This window comes from Coregonus lavaretus, assembly GCF_964263955.1.
Source record: "Coregonus lavaretus genome assembly, chromosome: 39".
Taxonomy (NCBI): Eukaryota; Metazoa; Chordata; class Actinopteri; order Salmoniformes; family Salmonidae; genus Coregonus; species Coregonus lavaretus.
Genome location: NC_140026.1, coordinates 11,666,270 through 11,678,142, shown reverse-complemented (window position 1 = coordinate 11,678,142; position 11,873 = coordinate 11,666,270).

The window sequence follows — 11,873 nt, the reverse complement described above, 5'->3', positions numbered from 1 at the left end:
GGTGAAACACAATTTACAACAGCGCATTTGATAACAATAAACGAACAAGTTACATTAGTTGTCACTTAACTACTAAAGCCTAATATTGCGCAAGCCATTTTACAAACATTTGAATGTTGAAGGTGACCTGTTGTTCGACAGCACGCAAAGCAGCACACAAGTGCACAGTTTGACTAGGCTAATGATATTGCCTGGATTGTTTGGCAGGGAAAATGGCTTGTTGATCAATGACTCAACACAGTTACATGTTTAGTTCGACAAAAGATGAGAGGTATTTTCTGGTAAAAAGAAAGTAATATGAGCAACAACAACAAAAATGGTGAACCGTCAATTTGTAACATTTGAATAAATTTTCTGACTGATGCATGCTACATTTGGATCGGTTTGGGCTCCCGCCAAAAGATGCACTGACATCTTAAACATTTCAACCAGGGACTGATATGATCGGTGAATCGTTACATCCCTAACAGTGAATGATTTTTAGAGCAGATGGTGTTAAACTGAAGCATAGCCTCTGTATATTTTGAACAGTTGCGCACGCTGTTGCGTTTTGGCCACATAAGAGAAGAATGCAGTGGTGTTTTTTATTTTACAGTAACGTTATAATATGCTATTCAGTTCTGTTATGTAGAATACTATTATTATGTGATCTTTCAGACATAGATTTTTTTACAGTGCAGCAACCCTCCGGTTGCCAGCTCACTTCCAGACAGATTTTTCCTGTCAGACCTGAGATATGAACTGGCAACCCTCCAGTTGCCAGCTCACTTCCAGACAGATTTTTCCTGTCAGACCTGAGATACGAACTGGCAACCCTCCAGTTGCTGGTTCACCTCTCTAACTGCTAGGCTACCTGCCGACAAAAGCATGGTTCCACTGGGGCTCGAACCCAGGACCTTCTGCGTGTAAAGCAGACGTGATAACCGCTACACTATAGAACCACATAGACACACCACTACCACACTCAGTATGGAATCACATTACACATCCTTTATGCTTCAAAGTAGTATACCGATTATCTTTATGAGATACAGATTTTGTTGTTTTTTGTTGTGATTGCTGATGTTGACTTGTTTGCAGGGGAAATTCTGAATCCGAGCAAAACAGTGCAACACTACAAACTACGGAGAGGAAGCTCAGTCAACCTCATTGGTGCCAGTTGACATGTAGAATAAGTCAACGCGTTACTTATTGTTACTGTACATGCTACCATGGATAAAGAAAGCAGAATATATAACATTCATATTTATCTTTGTGTTAACACTAAGTAAGATAAGATACACTACACAATCTTTATTATATAGTGGCATCACTGAACTACCAGTTATAAGCTGTTTGTCACGATACCATAATTTTGACCTCGATACCGATACCAGGTTTAGTATCTCGATACCGTCACGATACTCAATACCAAAACAAAGGAAAGCATATTAACCAAAGTCACAAAATTGCACTTCTTCCAGACAGATCAACTCAGCTACTGCTCTGTTCAATTGTTTGGCATCTTTCGAGTTCAATATCATTACATTTTATATTTTTTACATCCATATTTTTCAGAGACAGCCTTGTATGCATTAATGAATCAATTATAGTCACACAATCAGTTTGACTTTGTTTTACCAGTCTAACTATATAACAACATAATGGTAATCATTTATTTCAATGGTAAATCCTTATTGATAAACTGGGTATATCAAGATGTAGCCTAGGCCTAGTCACATGAATACATATTCAATAGGAGTGTGTGCATGCATTGAGTTGTTGAGCTTGTTTTGGCTGATTTCATGGAGATACTGATTTCAAAATATCTGTTTACCTTCCATCTGGGACTTATTTTATTGTACTGATCAAAAACATTTACATAGAAGTAGCTTATTTTATAAAAGTGTGCGCTGCTCTTTAACCAGTAATGACATCGTTCATGAGGCAAGAGGGGGAGCGTCCCGGAGTCAGTTCGCTGAGGCAATAGATCATATTTTAGAGAGACATGATAGAGCCCGATTAAATGATTGAATAAAGTTATGGTGGCGATCAGCTTTGAAATCAGCCAATTTTGCATAATGGTTCACAAACAAAGTATCAGGGTATCAGGATAGTGAATTGATGATAGCTTAAGGCCAGGCACCACAGGCACATTTTTTGATTTTGCTTCCATCTGCCAATTTTCAGATTTTGGGATATTTTGCAACTATAACTTCCATACTTTAATAAATACAAATAAATCGGCAATAATGTATATAAATACTTGATTTGTATAATTTTCTCCAAACTCCGTCAACTACACCTACCATAAATGTCGTTGTTGGTAGCATGTTTTGGTAGCATATAAAAAATAATAATGAATGCACTCACTAACTGTAAGTCGCTCTGGATAAGAGCGTCTGCTAAATGACTAAAATGTAAATGTAAATGTTTCATGTAGAACTCTCCATGTTGAATCATATATCATTCCAAAGCTTGTTTTCCGGAGCATATCATTAGCTAGTCCACACATGGCTATATCCTTTGTAGACGTAGTGCTTCGTGCTGAAAGATGAATAATTCCCTGACATCCGATTGGTTACTGGCATTTAAAGAACCTTTCCAGCAACCTGATTGGTTAAAATGCCTCACGTGCTGCGCAGCACTTCCTTGTTTGAAAATATCTCCCGCGAAGAATGCAAGTAAAGAGACAAATTGAGAAAACATCAAAGAATATACCTACAGTATGTGAATAAAAATAGTCGATCTCAGTTAGCCAATGCGAGAAAAGCATTGAATGAAAGAAAAAACTAGCCTGATCAGCCAATCGAGGCAGTGGCAGTACATGTAGAGGACGAAAAGGAGGTAGCCGGCAGCAGCGCGTCGAGATGCAAATTAGTTGAGATGAAGATGACAGCTAGCAGTGATCAACCAGACAGCAGTCAGACAACAGTGGCTTTTATTCCACATGTCACAAATAAACCAACTTGTACATGATTTGATTTACCCTAAGTGTCTAAACCAGGGGTGTCAAACTCATTTTAGCTCAGGGGCCACATGGAGGAAAATCTATTCCCAAGTGGGCCGGACCGGAAAAATCATGGTATATATAACTTAAAAACAACAACTTCAGATTGTTTTCTTTGTTTTAATACGATCAACATACAACATAAAGCTGGAGCCTGAGGACAGTGTGTCCAAAATAGTACAAGCACAACATCACTATTAATCATAAAACACCTCAAGTTTATTTGAAAATTCTAAAGAAAAAGAACACACAAACACACAATGCCTCAGTGATTAACAGAACTGTTTCACAGATCACAGAACTATATCAGGGTGTCATTTCTCAGGCAGAAATGTAGATAAAAATAATGAAATCCTGTTCCCCAAACAAGTGCAAGAACCACAGAGTCAAGAATATGTTAAATATACAAATAAAATAAAATCAATTAAAAACAATAGCACATCAACATAAAAACATATAAACATAAATCTGAAAGCGTTGCTCAAACTCCCGTAACAGTCCAGTTATTTTATCTTTGAACCGCTTCATGTCTGCCACATGTTGGGTCGCGCACACATTTTTCAGACAGGGGAAGTGAGCTGCATCACCACCGGCAAGTTGCGTCTCCCACAATGACAGCTTCAACTTGAAAGAACGTATGCTGTCATAATACTGCGTGACAACTTTGTTGCGCCCTTGCAGCTGTTTGTTCAAGTTATTCAGGTGCTCTGTAACATCCACCATAAATGCAAGGTCCGGCATCCATTCTGCGGAATGAAATTCTAACACTGGTTTGCCCTTTTCTTCCATGAACTGTTCAATTTCTTCTCGTAAATCAAAGAAACGCCTCAGCACAGCACCTCGGCTTAACCATCTTACCTCAGTGTGGTATGGCAGGCCATAGATGTGGTCTTTCTCTCTGAGAAGGCTGTCAAACTGACGGTGATTCAGGCTTCTGGATCGGATGAAATTAACAGTTTGGATGACCACCTTCATGACATTATCCATCTTTAATGACTTGCAACACAAAGCCTCCTGGTGCAAAATACAGTGAAAAGTCAAAAAATCATGTCCTCCATTTGCAGATTGCACTTTCTCTCTGAACTTTGTCACAACGCCTGCTTTTTTCCCGATCATTGAGGGCGCACCATCTGTAGCCAGGCTGACAGCGCGGGACCAGTCCACTCCGACCCTGTCCAGCGCGCCGACGAGTGCGGTAAAAATATCAGCTGCTGTCGTTGTATCTGTCATCGGCACCAACTCCACGAACTCCTCGGTGACGGTCAATGTGTCATCAACTCCGCGGATGAAAAAATGGCCAGTTGTGCAACATCTGTAATGTCTGTGCTTTCATCAATTGCAACCGAAAACGCAATAAATGACTTTACTTTTTGCTTCAACTGGCTGTCCAAATCCACTGAAAGATCGGAAATCCTGTCTGCAACTGTGTTTCTTGTCAGGCTGATATTTGCAAAAGCCTGCCGCTTTTCAGGGCACACAATCTCCGCTGCCTTCATCATGCATGTTTTTACAAATTCACCCTCACTAAATGGTTTTGAAGCCACTGCGGTTTCATTAGCAATGAGGTAGCTAGCTTTCACTGCAGCGTCACTGATGTCTCGGCTGTGAGTAAACACAGACTGCTGTTTCTTCAGACCCGCCAATAGTTCATTCACCTTCTCTCATCTCCGCTGTCCTTGAAAGTTGTCATATTTGTCGGCATGAAGACTCACATAGTGGCGACGAAGGTTATATTCTTTCAGCACTGCAACATGCTCTGAACACACCAAACATACAGCTTTCCCATTCAATTCCGTGATTAAATAGGATTACCATTTTTCTTGGAACACTCTGCACTCTGCGTCCACTTTTCTCTTTTTTGACAGAGACATATTGGGGCAATGAGGGTGCCAAAGCACATAATGTTAAAAGTAGAAGCCGTAATAAATATCGCGGGCAAAACAAAGTAGCTCATTGGTTGCACGTGCTTGACCTACTTGCTCTGCCCCGGTATAAACAGTTTGCTTGCTTAACACAATTGCTATTGCGCCATCCAGTGGACGCAATTGGAACAGCAGTTTATTTTATTGAAAAATTGCAGCGCATTTTTATACTTAAAAAAAAAATAAAAAATTTATCGGGCCGGATTAAACCCGTTTGCGGGCCTGATCCGGCCCGCGGGCCGTACGTTTGACACCCCTGGTCTAAACACTGGACTGAAAATCACCATAGACCCCACCAACCAGAGATTCTGTAATTCTGTCATGATAGAATGTGCACACTGTGAAGGTGATCGTGATGCATTTAGGAGGAGTGTTGACACTTCCTCCAGGCTACAGGAGTGCTCCAGGGGAGATGTGGCATTTTATATAAATGTGAGGATGGTTCTTCTAGCCCACGAACTTGGACTTGGTTATGCAGCTCTAAAGAAAATAAGCAATGTCCTAGGGATTCCTTCCTTGCCTCTCAGCTCATATCAGAGACGTCCCAGGAGAGTGACAGGTAAATAAAAAGGGAGAGTAGCCCATTATTGTCAGGTGACTTGCTGTGTATAAATAATATTTATTTCCTTGATCCAGCAAATGTATTCAAAGTGAATAAAACATAGTGATAGGAAAACATAACTATACAATGAGACTGTCACATAGGCTTACTGTGTCATTTACATTTTTAGTCATTTAGCAGACGCTCTTATCCAGAGCGACTACATTATTTTTTTTTATACTGGCCCCCCGTGGGAATCGAACCCACATCCCTGGCGTTGCAAACGCCATGCTCTATCAACTGAGCTACATCCCTGCCGGCCATTCCCTCCCATACCCTGGACGAATTGTGCACCGCCCATGAGTCTCCCGGTCGCTGCCGGCGGCGACAGAGCCTGGATTCGAACCAGGATCTCTAGTGGCACAGTTAGCACTGCAATGCAGTGCCTTAGACCACTGCGCCACTCAGGAGTATATAGGGCTGTAGCCTACATTGATTACTGAGAAATTAGCTTTACATAAAGTAAATACATGCTGATATGCTAATATTTATATAGGGTTACATGCTGATATTTAGTCCTGCAGTTATGACTGTAATGTCGACAGACATAATAAGTACTTTCCCCCCCCCCCACTTTAGTTGCAGAGATTCAGAGAGGGCTACAGTCAATGGAGAGTGCTGCAAAGCTAATTAGAAGAGCATATGCAGATATAGACCTAGACATAGCAGAGTTGCTGAAGGAGGATGAGGATGCCATCATAGACATTCATGGATCCTTTTATGGCACATGGCAAAAGAGATGATTCACTTCCAACTATGGGATAGGTGTGTGCATTGGTGCTGGTACCAGCGAGCCCTAGAAAATGGTGAAGATCCACCCAGTCACAAAAACCATGGAGGCCATACATTTCTTAATATAGACGTTGCACAGAAAATGGTACCTGTATATCATAGGATTTCAAATGATAACCTCCTCAAAAGAATGTAGCACGGAGGAACCCAGAATGAAAATGAATGTCTGAACTCTGTAATATGGTCGAGATGCCCCATAACTGTCTTCGTGGGAAAAAGCCGCATTGACGCAGCAGCCAGTATGGCAGTAGCCACGTTCAATGAGGGACCCACTGCTATATCAAATGTGATGGAGAAATTGTGGCTTGACAGCACTTCGGTGACACTGGAAGCAATCAGAGAGGAGTTGTGAGAGCTGATGCTGCTTCAATGGAGTGTGCCAAGAGTAGGCGCAGGTCCCATGACAGTCAAGAAAGTAAAGCGGCACCAGCAACTCAAAGAGGGCCTTACATATGGGGCAGGCATAGCTGATTACTGTTCTGCACATTTCAACAGCCATACAAAATCCTTGTATGTGACAAATTGAGCAAAGTGATATAAGAATTTGCCCAAAACTGCATATTTGCCCAACAGACCAGTATTCAAAGCATATGCTCTATTGCTTGAAACAAATTTATTAAACGTGCTAATATATTTGTAAAAGGTATATTTGATGTTTATTTGTCAGTTTAGAAGTGATATATGAATAAGAGTTTAATTAATGTGACATAAATAGTCATATTTATGGAAAGTACATTTTAATTGCATTAGCCTATCTTTATCAGCCATGTTCTCAAAATGACATGTTCCCCGTGTGCCAATTCATTTTTCTTGAGTCTTCAAAGGACGTACATTCACATTATTCCACACACAGGTTCTTAGGTCTTATAGTCAGACTTTTACAGAGGCTTTTTTATGATATCTTGTGTCGTTTTGATTTTAAGTGTAATGTTATGTGTAAATATATGAAAAATATGCATCCGTCATACATGTGAATAGTGTTTAAAAAAAATAATTCCATGAAATTACAATATTTTGATAAACTGATCTGACAAAAATCAGACCATTGAGTGTCTTATCACAAAAAAAAAAAAGTTTTGCCTTGATTCCCGTGATATGCAAATTAGCGCATATTTAACATTAACATTTACGTCATTTAGCAGACGCTCTTATCCAGAGCGACTTACAAATTGGTGCATTCTTTTTTTTTTTTTTTTCTTTCTTTGGGGTGGGGTAAGGGGGGGTAGAAGGATTACTTTATCCTATCCCAGGTATTCCTTAAAGAGGTGGGGTTTCAAGTGTGTCCAGAAGGTGGTGAGTGACTCCGCTGTCCTGGCGTCGTGAGGGAGCTTTTTCCACCATTGGGGTGCCAGTGCAGCGAACAGTTTTGACTGGGCTGAGCGGGAACTGTGCTTCTGCAGAGGTAGGGGGGCCAGCAGGCCAGAGGTGGATGAACGCAATGCCCTCGTTTGGGTGTAGGGACTGATCAGAGCCTGAAGGTACGGGGTGCCGTTTATCTCACAGCTCCGTGGGCAAGCACCATGGCCTTGTAGCAGATGCAAGCTTCAACTGGAAGACAGTGGAGTGTACAGAGGAGCGGGGTGACGTGAGAGAACTTGGGAAGGTTGAACACCAAACGGGCTGCGGCATTCTGGATGAGTTGTAGGGGTTTAATGGCACAGGCAGGGAGCCCAGCCAACAGCGAGTTGCAGTAATCCAGACGGGAGATGACAAGTGCCTGGATTAGGACCTGTGCCGCTTCCTGTGTAAGGCAGGGTCATACTCTCCGAATGTTGTAGAGCATGAACCTACAGGATCGGGTCACCGCCTTGATGTTAGCGGAGAACGACAGGGTGTTGTCCAAGGTCACGCCAAGGCTCTTTGCACTCTGGGAGGAGGACACAACGGAGTTGTCAACCGTGATGGCGAGATCATGGAACGGGCAGTCCTTCCCCGGGAGGAAGAGCAGCTCCGTCTTGCCGAGGTTCAGCTTGAGGTGATGATCCGTCATCCACACTGATATGTCTGCCAGACATGCAGAGATGCGATTCGCCACCTGGTTATCAGAAGGGGGAAAGGAGAAGATTAGTTGTGTGTCGTCTGCGTAGCAATGATAGGAGAGGCCATGTGAGGATATGACAGAGCCAAGTGACTTGGTGTATAGCGAGAATAGGAGAGGGCCTAGAACTGAGCCCTGGGGGACACCAGTGGTGAGAGCACGTGATGCGGAGACAGATTCTCGCCACACCACTTGGTAGGAGCGACCGGTCCGGTAGGACGCAATCCAAGAGTGAGCCGCGCCGGAGATGCCCAACTTGGAGAGGGTGGAGAGGAGGATCTGATGGTTCACAGTATCAAAGGCAGCAGACAGGTCTAGAAGGACAAGAGCAGAGGAGAGAGAGTTAGCTTTAGCAGTGCGGAGAGCCTCCGTGACACAGAGAAGAGCAGTCTCAGTTGAATGACCAGTCTTGAAACCTGACTGGTTTGGATCAAGAAGGTCATTCTGAGAGAGATAGCAAGAGAGTTGGCTAAAGATGGCACGCTCAAGAGTTTTGGAGAGAAAATAAAGAAGGGATACTGGTCTGTAGTTGTTGACATCGGAGGGATCGAGTGTAGGTTTTTTGAGAAGGGGTGCAACTCTCGCTCTCTTGAAGACGGAAGGGACATAGCCAGCGGTCAAGTAAGAGTTGATGAGCGAGGTGAGGTAAGGGAGAAGGTCACCGGAGATGGTCTGGAGAAGAGAGGAGGGGATAGGGTCAAGCGGGCAGGTTGTTGGGCGGCCGGCCGTCACAAGTCGCAAGATTTCATCTGGAGAGAGAGGGGAGAAAGAAGTCAAAGCATAGCGTAGGGCAGTGTGAGCAGGACCAGCAGTGTCATTTGACTTAACAAACGAGGATCGGATGTCGTCAACCTTCTTTTCAAAATGGTTGACGAAGTCATCCACAGAGAGGGAGGAGGGGGGGGGAGGAGGATTCAGCAGGGAGGAGAAGGTGGCAAAGAGCTTCCTAGGGTTAGAGGCAGATGCTTGGAATTTAGAGTAGTAGAAAGTGGCTTTAGCAGCAGAAACAGAGGAAGAAAATGTAGAGAGGAGGGAGTGAAAAGATGCCAGGTCCGCAGGGAGTCTAGTTTTCCTCCATTTCCGCTCGGCTGCCCGGAGCCTGTGAGCTCGCAATGAGTCGTCAAGCCACGGAGCAGGAGGGGAGGACCGAGCCGGCCGGGAGGATAGGGGACATAGAGAGTCAAAGGATGCAGAAAGGGAGGAGAGGAGGGTTTAGGAGGCAGAATCAGGAGATTGGAGGGAGAAGGATTGAGCAGAGGGAAGAGATGATAGGATGGAAGAGAAGAGAGTAGCGGGAGAGAGAGAGCGAAGGTTGCGACGGCGCATTACCATCTGAGTAGGGGCAGAGTGAGTAGTGTTGGAGGAGAGCGAGAGAGAAAAGGATACAAAGTAGTGGTCAGAGACATGGAGGGGAGTTGCAGTGAGATTAGTAGAAGAACAGCATCTAGTAAAGATGAGGTCAAGCGTATTGCCTGCCTTGTGAGTAGGGGGGGATGGTGAGAGGGTGAGGTCAAAAGAGGAGAGGAGTGGAAAGAAGGAGGCAGAGAGAAATGAGTCAAAGGTAGACGTAGGGAGGTTAAAGTCACCCAGAACTGTGAGGGGTGAGCCATCCTCAGGAAAGGAACTTATCAAGGCGTCAAGCTCATTGATGAACTCTCCAAGGGAACCTGGAGGGCAATAAATGACAAGGATGTTAAGCTTGAATGGGCTAGTGACTGTGACAGCATGGAATTCAAATGAGGAGATAGACAGATGGGTCATGGGAAAAATAGAGAATGTCCACTTGGGAGAGATGAGGATTCCTGTGCCACCACCCCGCTGACCAGATGCTCTCGGGGTATGCGAGAACACATGGTCAGACGAGGACAGAGCAGTAGGAGTAGCAGTGTTTTCAGTGGTAATCCATGTTTCCGTCAGCGCCAAGAAGTCGAGGGACTGGAGGGTAGCATAGGCTGAGATGAACTCTGCCTTGTTGGCCGCAGAACGGCAGTTCCAGAGGCTGCCGGAGACCTGGAACTCCACGTGGGTCGTGCGTGCAGGGACCACCAGGTTAGAGAGGCAGCAGCCACGCGGTGTGAGGCGTTTGTATAGCCTGTGTGGAGAGGAGAGAACAGGGATAGACAGAGGCATAGTTGACAGGCTATAGAAAATGGCTACAATAATGCAAAGGAGATCGGAATGAAATGAACTAAACATCTGGGAAAGCGAGAGAGCGGGGCCTCCCTCACTTACGTTTCACTGAAACACCCAAATATAACTCTCCCAACTTCCACCTCAGAAACTATAATTGTTGTAAACTACAGCGGTTCAATGTTTTCTAGGAATAGACTAACTTAGTTTATTCAGCTAGCTAACTTGGTACAGTATTCTTCCGTGAAAACCGTCCAGGGCACCAAGTCCTATGACGCCACAGCCAACTAGCATGCCAGCCTCCAACAACACGGTTTAGCACCAATACTCGGCCACAACAAACCACCAGTGTGTCAACACGCCAAGCTGATCATACGTGTCCGTGTCTAACGTTGTGGGTTAGTCCCGACAGCTTGAGCGAGTCCGTCGTCAACTTATTCAGCCAGTTAGTTAGCTAGAATAGTTAGCATACTAGCTAACCATTGCTTTCTGCCAACAAAAAAAACCCTCCTCCCATGGCACGAACACACAGAGAGAGCCAAGCTAACGTTAACTAGTCACCCATGTCCCGAATTCCCTTGAACGACTCTGGCTACCAGTATGTAAAAACAAAACACAAATGTAGGTTATAACTTACCCCTAGCAGCTACTGTTAGCTAGCCAAGTGCAAAGCTAGCCACTGAATCGACTCAGCCAGTTTGCGTCTGTTCGCTAGGTCGTTCCAGCTATTGTTTAGTTAGCTATCCAGGTAGCAACAAGCTAGCTACATTTCGAGCACAGTAGCTACTAATTACTTTAGACAATGAGGTTAGAAAAACAGCTGAATGGTAGGCATTATTGTATGTAATTATTGTAGGCAGCTAGCTGGCGTAATTACAGGTACTCTCAAGCGTGAAACAACTATCCACAGTTGCTAATAGTTACCAGTAGCTACCCGCTAGCTAGTCGATCTAGTGGGTTAGCTAGCCTCGTGATTCACCGGGCTCAGCCGAATACAATACTTACCTACAATAATTACATACAACAACCCACGATAACTACCTACAATACCTAACTACAATCTAACTACATAGTTTAAGCTTTGCTCGACACCATATAAGCCAAGCTTACCTCCCGCCAGAGAGAGACACAACCTCACCCGACGACAACGGTCTGTTTGGATTTCAATTCCAATATTTGAACCCTGGGTTCTCTCTCTCTGTCTGACCCTGGGTTCTCTCTCTGTCTGACCCTGGGTTATATTTCTGCAGGTTTGTGTGCAGACTGCTGTTCTTTTATAAGCCCAGCAGTAAGCTGTATGCCAGCCTGTAGCTGGACCACAGCAAAGCCAGGCAGCTCACTGTGGTGGGATGCCAGTTCATTGAGTTCCTCCTGGAGTCTGACGAGGTGAGAGGGTTTACG